Source organism: Chelonia mydas, chromosome 9, assembly GCF_015237465.2.
Source record: "Chelonia mydas isolate rCheMyd1 chromosome 9, rCheMyd1.pri.v2, whole genome shotgun sequence".
Classification (NCBI taxonomy): domain Eukaryota; kingdom Metazoa; phylum Chordata; order Testudines; family Cheloniidae; genus Chelonia; species Chelonia mydas.
Window position 1 is genome coordinate 4,697,030 of NC_057855.1, and position 12,911 is coordinate 4,709,940.

At 45.7% G+C, this 12,911-nt stretch overlaps 1 protein-coding gene across 16 annotated transcripts in view; it reads right to left on the reverse strand.

Annotated features, from left to right (window-relative positions):
• Positions 1-12,911, reverse strand: part of LOC102934171 (LIM domain containing preferred translocation partner in lipoma) — a 517,248-nt gene that overhangs the window by 380,385 nt on the left and 123,952 nt on the right. The gene's annotated exons all lie outside the window — the stretch shown is intronic.

Here is a 12,911-nt window from a genome sequence, read left to right on the forward strand (position 1 = left end):
GCACTCAGAGAAGTGCTTCAAGATCTTTGAAGCCAAACAGGTTTAGAAAAATTGTTCTTTAAAAAACTGCCAAGAGCCAACTCTGGTGTTCAAAGAGAGAAAACACCATGTCCCAACGCATAAAACTGAAAAACAAACCAACACAACAGTGTTAACAAACCTGTTAAACCCATATTGTGTTGTTTGTTGATTTTAAAACAAATCAGTTGTCCAACTTTGAACAATATATTGTGTTTTCAATTTTTTTTTTTAAGAGTAAAATCTGAATATCTGTGCTGTGCAAGATCCAACCCTACTCCATCCTAATTAGAAAAGAATCAACTATTGTAAATAAAAATACGGCTTGCTAGGTTTTACGGTTGTAAACGGCGGGCTGTGTGTACGTTGCTAGGTTACCTTGCAGTGAAACACACGGTTGTACTCGTGAGAATTAAACCTGACATATTGCAATGTGGGTTTATTTTAAATGAAGTTTTTTCTATACTCTGTCCAACATATACAGCTCAAAACATGACATTTCTATAGCTTTTACTTAGATTACACAGTCACGTGGAGTTAAAGATTTACTAAGAGCTTGCCTGGAGAATGCAGTTGCACCGGCAGGCTACCCCGGATTGCGTCACGGCCCACCTTCGGGCCACGGCCCACAATTTGGGAATGTCTGGCCTGTGGGACTCTTCAGAAATAAGTGTGTTGAGCAGAACCCACCACTGATTGTTACTCTAGGATGAAACTGAACTGACATTTTTCTGTTACTATTTAACCTGCGTCTCGCTCTTCCGACCAAAGGTCAGTGTCCAAAGCAGGACTGGGTGCGTCATTTGGGTTTTACGAAACGGTTTATGAGAAGGAGCAGGAAGGGCACCTGTGGAACTGTCCTAATAACCAGCTATAGGGAGCCGCTGGGACCTGGATAGCAGTAATATAACCCACCCACTGAAACCTAGACTGAATGGGTTTGGGGAGGGACTAGATTGCAGAAGATGGAGTTGGGTAATTTAAATGACAGTCCAAAAAGAACAGAGCCGTGGGAAGGACTGAATTCCAACAATGCCCACCCCGTGCAATCAAAGGAACACCGCTACCATCACGCGCATCTATAGATCTCAATGAGCTTTACAAAGGAGATAGTATCATTATTCCCATTTTCAGATGGGGAAACTGAGGCACAGAGGGGGAAGCGACTTGCTCAAGGTCACCCAGCAGGGATTAGAACCCAGGTCTCCTGAGTCCCAGTGCAGTGCTCTGTCCACTAGGCAACACTGCCTCGTTCGCACTAATGAGTAACCCCAGCTCAGTGCTTCAGAGGAGATCAACACCTGCTCATAAGACCCCTGAGGATATGCCAGGGCATGAGTGAGAGAAGATGACAATTCCATCCCAGCCCAATCTTTGGTCATTGGCACATGAGTAGGAATCACCCTTGTTAAGGATCTAATGCCATTCGCATCCCCTTTATCCTGGGAAAGACTTCAGTGCCAATCTGCGGCCTGAGGAGTTGGAGCCGGTAAGGAAAGCTACACAGGATCGGAAGCTTGGAAAATTTGTGCCGTTCTACAGACCAAACAGCTTCATTTTCGACAGCCGCCTCTGCCTCACCAGTCAGGAGGTGGGAGCTTGGAGGGCCATTTTACCGGCCCAGCAGACACACAGAGTCATGCACAACACTAACATCCTGCATTCCAGCAAGTGCCAACCACGCAGGGATATATAATCTCGCCATAGCTTAGAAGCTGCAGACCACTCACATCCAGAAAGGCAAGTTTGCCCCGAGCTCACTGAAATCCACTCCTGATTGCCATGAGCCAAGCAGAAAGTCTTGGATATTAGCCAACACCACAAGCCCTCGGGGGTCAGGGGGGATAAATGTTTTCAGGATCAGGGAGGACGTCTTTATTTAAATGGCATCTGCAAAGTAGGTGAGACATTGGTGCGATCATCCAACACACTCGTGTTTTCTCTTTACGCAACAGACTGTGCATACCCCTTGTCACTCACCCAGTCTATTCATATTGAAGAGCCTCAAGCCAAAATGGGCAAAGGATGGCAGGCAGGCTGGCTTCGAAAGCTACTGCCCTAAATGGCTGGACTAACCTTCTCCACTAGAACCAGTATCATCCAGCTTTTTATAGCAATGTTTCATCTCTCAAGAAGCCTTTGCTGGCATTGAAAAAAAAAAACCCCTGAAAATTTTACTGTTCAATGTTGTCTGTTCTAGACCGACTGCACGACTTACATTTGTGTTCTCTGGAGTACACAACAAAAGTTACTGATGCCCTGCAACTCTCAAGAAAACATGATCTCTGTCATGCTTTAAATAAATACAATAAGTCATCAGCTTTCTCTTTCTACAGGGACACATTCCGCAACTAAAATCATACGTTCCAAATAAAGATATTTACCTCTCTTACTGTGACGATCCAGAGCAGCCAGCCTCGAGGGTTCAAGTATCATGAGCCCAGCCCGCAGAATTACCGAGACTAGCTTAATAATAAAGCCATTTTTAAATGAATACAGGTGCGGTTCTTTCCTTTACATTCTGGTTTACAGTCTTTACACTTCACGTTTTCACATTCTTCTACACAATCACGAGGGCTAGAAACGTACTTTATTTAAATAAGAGCTGAGATTCTTAAATAATCACATGACTCTAGGAGCTGGGGCCTTAAAGAAAACCCCCAAAATATGATGAGACTAGCGATAAAATCGGGAGACCTGGCAGCGCTGAAGGTCTTCTGAGTACTAGCAGCGAAAAACTTAAAAATCCAGTTTGCTTGGTGTTATTTATTTTCTAAGGCCCCAAGTCAGGAACACAATTAAAAGCATGTGCCAAAGTCTCACTGACAACAGGACCTTAAGAGTCCTTCCTAAATATAGATGCTTTCCTGAATCAGGGCCTTCGTTTGCTTTTTTGGATTTCACTTGGAAAAGAGCAGTCGGTGGCGTCACTTTCACTTTCAGATTCTTAATGCCCGGATCCCTGGATCTCAAACACTGTAGGGGATATTTCAGAGGCTTTTCACTGGGACATTTCAAAAATAAATTGGAGAAACATTTCTATTGCTCTTAAATTTTATACAGCAACTCGTTAGTACAAAACGTGAATTAAGGGCTCGATTTCAGTTGATGTCCCTTTGAAGCTATTCTAATTATGATGCTGGCTAATATTTCCCACTCAGGTACATGTATTTGTTAATGCAGGCCAACTCACGTTACATATGTACGTACACACACACACGCATACACAGTCTCTTGTATCTAGGTACAGAGCTAGCTGTCACTGATAAAATACACACACACACACAGACGAGATGAGGACGACGACGAAAGCGTTATCTTCACACAAAGCATTTTCGATTACTGGGCAAAGAGGAAACAAAGAGGCAGATCCCGTAGATAGCCTGAACGGACACACAAATGCACGCATGCCATGCCTCGGCTAAAAGAAGAGTGGAAAAACAAAATTTTTACAGGTGTCTCAATAATTATGCATCTGTTACGTTATGTGCCTGAAAGTGAAACATAAAACTACCATCACCACATTTATTTCCTAGTATGACGTCCCCTCCTACAAAGTGCCAGAGGACGGGTTACATCATGTGCTTCCAGAGCAGGAGAATGTACCGTATGTACTGTAGTTCCAACAGCTGTTACAGAGCTCCGTACAGAGGCAGAAGACGGGGGGAGACATACACCACCACCAGGCTCCTGTTATTTAGATGTCCTACCCCACCTTCCTTGTACTCATCTTTCACGTTGATGCTCTGGCTGCTTCCTATGACACCAATCCAGAAATATTTTCCACCCTCCTGTTCTTCCAGTGACGCCCACGCTCCCCAAGCTTTCTATGTATTTGTTTTTAATCTGTTGTCACAGTCACTCCGGGTCATGCCACTGATGTTTCAGCTCTTACAAGGTCAGAATACATAGGCAGCATTAGATAATATACGAAAGAGAAAAGGCCACTTCTCAAGGTTATGAGGCCTCTTCAATGCATCTAACTTTGCACCATCTCCCATCTGGGTAGTGGCGTCTTCCGAATGCTTCTCCCTGCATCTTGTTTTTCTAAGAATGAACTGCAATAGCAGGGAAAATGTCAGCAAATAAACACATGGCTCCATATAAGTCAAACCAGAGCAGCTCTCTGGAACAGAGAGCTTGACAGGTTGTTGACTGTCAATATGACATTAATTCACATGCTATCCCCACCTCTCGTCTCCCAGTGGTTATAAAGAAATGAATACATAAAATAAATATATAAAATAAAATTATATGGGAAGCATCTGAAAGGCAAAAACTTCCATGAAAGAGTCGCAAGGGCAGTCAAACTTTCTGGCCCACAAACCAGCCAGCATCTGACAGCGCCTTTGTTAGTGACCCGTACAGTTAATCTGAACAAACACTAGAAAGCATTTTGTCAGGAAGGGTCCTACCCAGGGAGGGAGCTGGGCATAACGAGACTCTTCCATCTCTGACCCTCAAGATTCTGGGACAATACAATTCCCCTAATAAAGCAACAGTGGCTATAGCCGGGATGCCAGGCCGTTCTCCCAGAGGTGCGTCTCCGAGCAGCATGGCCAGCTGCCCCAATGCACCAGCCACCCCGTGGGCAGACAGGAAGGGAAAAGGGGAGTCTATGGCTGGAAACAGCAGACTGGGCAGGTAAGAGACTAACACTGGGAAATTCAGAAGCCCCTTTGGGACTTTACCGACCTGGAAATTAATAAATGAATTAATAAAAGGGAGGGACACACACACTTGACTCCAGGACACAAACAGAATCTTGGAGTCGAGTGCAGGTACCCCTCCCTTTTATTAATTATCCTGTGCTGATTTATTAAGCCCTTTTCCATTCCCACCCTGAATGTGGGAGCGGAAGGACACGGCAAATATTTTCACCAGAGCCCTGGTGTTTGAAACGACATGCAAAGCCTCCTACTTAGTGACCAAGGCAGAGGAAGAGCAGGCTGACATTGGCTGAGGTCAGTACAGGGCAGCTGCCCCGCCCCAGCACGTATGAGGGGATTCTGATGCCACGACTGTAGATTTTAAACAACTCTTCCACCACCGTAGTCTGGTGCAGCAATTGGGCGGGTAGATGGTTCTGCAGTCAGATATGCCTTTTATGATCTTTGTTATTATCCTTTGTATTTCCCCAGACCCTAAAAGCGGCAGTCATGGACCAGCAGCACCCCATTGTACTAAGTGCTGTAGAAAGACAGAACACAGAGCTTACAATCTAAAAAGAGCCATCCTGGTTTGGCTAAGTTATAAGCCTTTGCCCTTGCTGCCTTCTCTAGCATAACTACATAGCAACATATACATTTAAAATAAAATAAATTTAAAAAAAGAAACCCTACCAAAATAAGTCACTCCCCTGCACACCCTTTTCCGCCTGGGGAGAGGAGGAGAGAACAAAACATGCCCCAGATGCGTCGTCACGTTGTGTAAATGCACTAGAAGGCACTCGGAGGCTTCGGCGATGAGCACAGTACAAGAACGTCTCCAGAAGAGAACGTAGCCCATTGCTGTTTGCACGCACGCACACAGCAGAACTTGTTGGAGACGTACGCCCTCGCTTTCTCAATGTTCCCGCTGCACTATGCATGCTCTGCAATGCTGTGTGGCAGATACACACTTCTACACCTCTGCACAGAGGACAGACAAAAATGGGTCCTCCCAGTTCACCTACTAATGCTGGGACTGTCTCTTACCAGATGTTTGTAACATTGCCTGGCACAAAGAGGCCACGATCTCAAATGGGGCCAACTGATGACATGCTACAATAAAACAATAACCCTGAGGCAGTGAACTGGAGGCCTGCCTAAACAGGGCCCAGATCCTGGGTGAGCTTATGGGTGCAATTGCAATATGAACAAGAATGAACTCCTTGCTCACCCATTGTCTGTGTTTTGTTTAGCTTTGATTTGCCAGGCTTCTAGTTAGAAACCCTAGGAAAGTTCATTAGGAAACGAAACAGCAACTTAGAGAGAGGAGAGACAGATGCTGCCTGACTGGATGTGTGAAAAAATTCTGACAGGCAGAAATCATGGAACTCACACGTCTTGTGGTGCTATCTAAGTAATAAGTCATCGACTAGAATACTGACACTTGTAGTACTAATGTTGTGTTCCTTTTTGGAAGCCACTCCCCCTCTGGATGACATCTGTCACGGTGTATGTTCCTAGAACAGGAAGATATTTTTAAATCTCTCGCTGTGGCTCAAAATTGTGAGTGCATCAGCCAAAATACCTCCCACTGGTGTGTTATATATAGACCTACGCAGATATAGATAGTACAGAGAGACAGACCAAATCTAGCAACGTTACAGAGACATGCTTCTGAAGATCTCAGAGCACTCTGTAAGAACTCTCCTGGCCTGTGATTCTGACCACATCACCCAGCTCTGTGAATCCCTCCACTGGCTCCCCACTCTTCTGCCATAGCAAGCTCCATGTTGTGACTTCCAAGGCCCTTCACAACTCTGTCCCTTCTTGTTTATCTGCTCATCTCTTCTTCCTCATCCCCCTACCCTCTCTGATACACTGCGGATGCCGGATTCAAAGCTCTCTTTCTCACACAGCATTCTTTCAGATGCCTCTTATACACAGAATATCATTCTCTGAATTTATCCATAAAGCCACGAACCTCTACTCCCCACACTCCCTTCTTGAGCCCGCCCTCTATCTACCACGAGGTCTGCAAGAACTTAATTCACCTCAGAGTACATCTAGCTCCAAGCATGTAAGATTCCAGCCCAGCTGTGTATGCTTTTATTACAGTTAGGAGCAGGTAAAAGCAGTGGGCAATATTGGAAGCTGTCCTGCAACCTCAGTTCTAGCCATAGACCCCAAGGGAGCCGCGATCATCTCCCCCAGGAACTCCTATGACACCGAGTTATTGCTGCAGAAAGTTATTTGAGAAAGTACAATAGATTTTCTCATAAGCCTCAAACATATCAGCATTTCAAACACGGAGCGCTGCAGCCTTCAGAGACAAGATGACGCTTCAGCTCTTGATACAGTTATCTACCTAATAATAACCCCAAAGAGCATGCTCTGCCTGGCAGCACGCCAGACCACATGCCGCCTTTCTGCAATTTTTTTTTTTTGTCTTTTTTTTTTTTTTTTTTGTCAGACATGGAAATGTTGACTCTAGGAAATACAGAGTCTTCTGTGAAAACAGGGTTTTGAGGAAACAGACTTTTAGAGGGAGGGGAAAAAAATGTGTCTCTTTTCTCTTCTTTCTTTAATGTTGTTTCTGTCATCCAGGGTTGGGCAAGAATCTGACTCTCTTGCGGTCAGTTGTGCTGGAAACGATTGCTTGTATCAGCTCCATGGGGTTGATGTGAACATTATTCAAGGCAAAAAGGACAGTGATTCAGAGCCAAATAAGCACCGACTTGCATGTTTTTGTAGGGCAAATTAACACACACTTGTTCTCAAGGCTGAGGGGGTCCAACCAACTCTGTTTTTACTAGAGGAAGAAGACACCACCTGGCAAGATGGGACTGTACAAACACGTCAGCGTTTGTGGACACAAATTCCAGCACTCACGAGAGACAAGAGAATTTCCCTGAGACAGAGTAAATGCATTTCAGGAAGAAACGTCTCTGTGTCAAGTTTTCAAAGGGTTTTAAAACTACGAGTTCAAAACAGTTACTTAAAGAGTTATCAAAAAATGGCCTTGACAAAAGAAGAATTTTCTGAGGTGTGGAAATAAGCCAACATACACTTGCTAAGGATCTGGCCCTATGTAGATAAAGTATATGTATTTAAGGGTACATTATACTCCAGGACAATTCTCATCACACATATGAATGTGCATTTTAACATATAAATATATGCATAAGAACGACCATACTGGGTCAGATCAATGGTCCACCTAGCCCAGTATCCGGTCTCCAACAGTGGCCAGTTCCACAGCTTCAGGAGGCATGTACAGAATGGGACAATGGGTGTGATCCACACCTGTCTTCTCCTCCCAGCCTCTGGCAATCAGAAGTTTAGGGTCACTCCGAGCATGGGGTTCCACCCTTGACCATCTTTGCTAATAACCATTCATAGACCTATCCTCCATTAATTTATGCAGACACATACATGTGCATCCCTATTACATGATGATGCTGGCGTAAATGCTTTATGGGCCTAGCCAAATTATTCACAAGTTGCAAAACAGTGCTCATCCCAGTAAAATGTTTGCACCCCATGACATCAACTCCCATTGTATGCCACATATCCCATTTCAGAAATGTTTTACAGGGTAGTTTTGAACATTTTTATTACTAATCTGCTTCATAGCCCTCCACCACTGGAGGCTCTGAACATCACATTTCCCTTCCATCACCTCCCACTCAGAAACCAGGGTATGCACACACATCCCCCCCAACACTGAGGGGTAAACAGCAGTCCACTGAAGTCAGGGTAACGCCATGTCTGACTTTGGCCTCACTGCACAACAGGTGAAACTGCCCACCTATGTGAGCATTTACTACACTCGCCTCTGAATGTGCACATCCGCGAGCTGTGACCAGAGTTCAGCAAGCAAGTGCCCATTTGCACACACAAGTGCAGGGGCTGGTGCCTTACCCTGACAATGCCATCCTCAGCAAGATGGCCGTCAGTACAGATACTTAAGCAGGAGAGGTCATTAAAGATGCGGAGTACAGAGTCACTAGAACGTTTTCCACAGGAGCTGATTATCTATCAGTTAAATACAGCTCTGTTCAAATAGCGAAAATGGAAGTTAATTATCTACACACAGGGTTTCCAATTTTTACCACTTAAAAAAAAAAACAAAGCCACATTTGGGCTTCTCTCTTTATCTCCCGGCCCCCCTGTCTTTATTTGCTTGGTAAACAGTCCTTGGTGTGCTTTGGATCCAATAAAGTTCAGTTTCTGCTTCATCAGCTTAGAAACAGCCAAATTTTGCAACTCTGGGTCCCTCTGAGGTCATCAATCCTTCCTCGCAAACCTAGCAGCCATCAGAGTGGTCTCTTCCTTAGCCTGGCTTAATGACAGTATCTGAGGCCTTATTTGCACCTTCTGAAAGGTGCACGAATAATAGAAGTTCAGTCTTCTTAACAGTCAGCCAAGGTCACCACAGAAATATTTCTTGTAGTAATCACAGGAAGTAGGATTTGTGATGCAGTTCAGAATGCTGGTCTTATCAAGTACTTTGTCTCTGGCACAGCTCAATGCCTCATGGCTCAAATGACGATCAAATAACTATACATCATATTCAATGTGCAAGGCAGCACATGGGGGAAATTTCCCTCCTGAACCTGGGAGATGAGCAACTTACGCCAAAAAGCATGACTTTTGGCTGGTAAACCTAAAGCAAAGCCTGAAACAAGCATGACGAGCTTTCTTCTGTCTTTTGATAGGTTTCCATATATTCTTCGTACCACAGAATTCAAGAGGTAACCATAACAATGGGGCAGGCAACTTGCTGAAGTTCAGGCTTCCATAGATGTGGTTGGGTAGCTGCAGTCCCAGTGCATCCAACAAAAGCTGCCAAAGCCTTAGTGTTACAAGCAGAAGGCCGATACATTTCGGGGGCTGACCAGACTGATAAGGCCTCTAACATTAGAGTAAATGGAAGTCACAAAAAGATCAATGAGAAGAGGTACGGTCCAGTGGCTCTGCACCGCTGGAGGTTCTGTACTGCACATTTCTCTTCCATCACCTCCCATTCAGAAACAGAAAGGCATGCATAAACCTGCATAAGTTACAGGCAGTCCTCAGACTTACGACACAATTGGTTCCTGAAAATTGAATCGTAAGTCGAAACGTTGTAACTCAGAACCACAATCCACTCCAGTGCAGGACCGAGCGTCGTAAAGTCGAAACCAATGCTCGTAAGTCAAATCAGGGTGTCAATTCAGAAACGTTGTGCCATTCGTCTTAAGTCGAACGTCATAAAGTCGAGGACCGCCTGTATATCTATTTCTGTCTCACCAGCCTGGGGCTCAGGAGACCTGAGTTCAGTTCCTAGCTCTGAGACAGATTTCCTGTGTGACCTTGGACAAGTCACTTGCTCTCTTCACGCTTCAGTTCCCCACCGAGCAAAAGGGATAATAGCACATCCCCACCTCAGAGAGCTGTTATGATGAAAAACACAGATACCAATGGTAACAGGGGCCCTAAGACAGAACTAAAATGTTCATCTCAACACAGTCCCCTCTGGGAAGACAGACACTGAGGCTGCGCAGCGAGAATGCATGGCCAAGTAGCAGCAAAGGATTAAGCGTGACACTGTCTCTGAGAGGTGGCTGGCAAGTGCCCCAGGATGCTTTCCACCATCTCCACCCACGTGGTGTCTGAGTCCTCACACTGCTGCTAGCCTCCTCATATGGGAACAGAGCTGGACATGACTCCTCCAGCCAGGCAAGGTAGTGGCATGTGCTGAGCTAGGCACAGTCTCCCGACAGCAACACGGGGGCCTCTACATGGACTCCTCCGAGGCACCCTCCATGCTGCATCTCCGACAGCCCGGGCACAAGGCTGGCACCTGACCGCAGGGAGTCATTTTCCTGGGCCAGCCACACGCACCCACCCCAGTGCCACCCTACTCCTATTAAAAGCAGCTTCTGTTGCACAGCGCACCAAGAAAGAGGGCCTTCTGATTGCAGCGGGCTGAAAACATAGCAGAATGCTCTGTATCGCTCTATTTTGGAAATGACTCATCTCCTCCTCCTCCCCTCCCCCCCCCCAAAAAAACTGCAGACCAAAAAGAAAGGAGTCGAGATAATTGTCAGTCGTCATTTTCGTTGCTCTTCTCACTCCCCTCTCACTCTTCTTTCCTTACACTGCCTTTCTTCGCTTTCCACTCCCAGCTTCAAACCTCCATCCATTTCTCCGAAGGCTCCTTTTCCGGCCGCCTACAAATCCCTCGCCACAGAAGTCCCTTTTTGCAGCAACCCTGCCTTATCTTGCTTTCCTCTCCAGCAGTCCACCCAGACCCTCCCTCACCTGGGCCCCCTCTCACTGTGATTGCAAACTCTTCCAGACAAGGGTCTTTCGCTGTTTGTAAAGTGCCATATAAATGTACAGCGCTGTGTAAATGATAAATAAATAATATCAGCATTCCAAGATAGCTCTGCATGTGCTTCCAACATTAAGCCCACTTTATGTTTGCTTTCTCTCTGAAGCATGCTAATCTAAAGCTGGTTACCACAAGACGATTTCTCCTTATCTCCCGGACTATTACTTAAATTTATCAACATTCTTCACAAATGGCTGAGAAGGGGAGGTGCATGAACTAAGAGCTTTACCAATACTGCTAACCCACAAGCTCAAACCTTGAGAGCCGCAGAAGCTTGTGTCAGGGTAGCAGCCGTCTGTATCTGCAAAAAGAAAAGGAGGACTTGTGGCACCTTAGAGACTAACCAATTTATTTGAGCGTAAGCTTCCGTAAAGTGAGCTGTAGCTCACGAAAGCTTATGCTCAAATTAATTGGTAAGTCTCAGAAGCTTGTGTGAGCAGCACACTTATCCACAGCTAGAATGTGGCCAGAAAAGACTAAACTGTTATTTTCAACCTCCACCCTATACCCCATTTTCACTCAGTTTTCATTACGATTTTGGGATACCAAATACACAAGGCCAGATCCTCAGCCGGTGTAAGTCAGGGTAGCTCCACTGAACCCCACATTGATTTCCACCAACTGAGAATCTGGTCCACAGATCTTAATATTTGAAACCTGGCTTTGAATTTTTTTGGCGTGCATCAGAATGAGAAGACGAGAACAGAAAGGTTCTGTGTACAACACTGGCCCCAGGGTGAATGGTAGGGCCAAACTCCCATGAAAAACCCATGAGCCTGAAGCAAAAGCCACTTTGGAAGTTGAACATCCAATCCCTCGCTCAGCGCTCAGTCGACAAAATTAACTGGCTGGCTGCTTTGGCGCGGAAAGTCTCCAAATGATGAAGCAGTCACCCAGCAGGATTAGCGCTCCTTGACCGTCAGCAGCATGAGATAGTTGGTCCTAAGAGCAAGAGTGCTCACAAGGCAGCTGACAGAGTTCATACAATCAGCTGGTTCCTTATCTTAAAAGAAGATACTCCAACACTTAGGGTTATGTTACAGCATCTCCCTGCTCTGCAGCCTCCTTCTGACCCAGTTCTTTGGACCTTAGCCCCTGCCCACCTTCTCAGACATGCCTCAGCCTACAGAAACTCCCAACAACTCATCCATTTCAAACTCTTCTTTCTCAAACACCCTCTTTGCTTTGAAAATCCTTCATCGGCCTGTTCTGGACTAGCTCCAAGACGAGTCCCTTGTCTCTATAGCTTCAACAGCCACTTTTGAGATTTCTCCTTCGCAGCTCCTGCCATCAGAAACGGCCTTCCCTACACCCCCATGTGGGGCTCTGCCCGATTCAGAGCAGGGAGTCGAACCCGGGCCCGACCACAGGCTCCTGGCTATTCTGAGATCCCTCTCTGTAGGGCTGTTCAGAAATTCCAATCCGGCACTGGACAGCCTTCCCGACAACAGTTTTGTCGAAACCAATACGTTTCCACAACAGGTTTGTTTTGGCGAATCGATATTTTCCGATCAATGACATTTCACTGAAAAAACCCCAAACAGCTCTTAGCCCTTTTGTGCCTCTCCACATAGAATTAACTGATAACCAACACAATGTTCTAGACGCACTTTGTACGTCAGCCGCCCTGTACCATAACAACGTATTGTGTTAACAGGACCCTCATCTAAACCCTTCCGGCAAAGCTGTAAAAGCCCGCGGCCACAGTCAAATTGTACAAGAAGAAAGGAAGGGATTCGAGTGCACAGCCTTCAGGGACATGAAAGCTCTCATTGGCATTACTGCTGCAATCAGAGGCAATAGTAATTGCGGGCCCGCTGATTAGCAGGAAACGAGAAATCAATTCAGGGCACTTGTAGACAAAG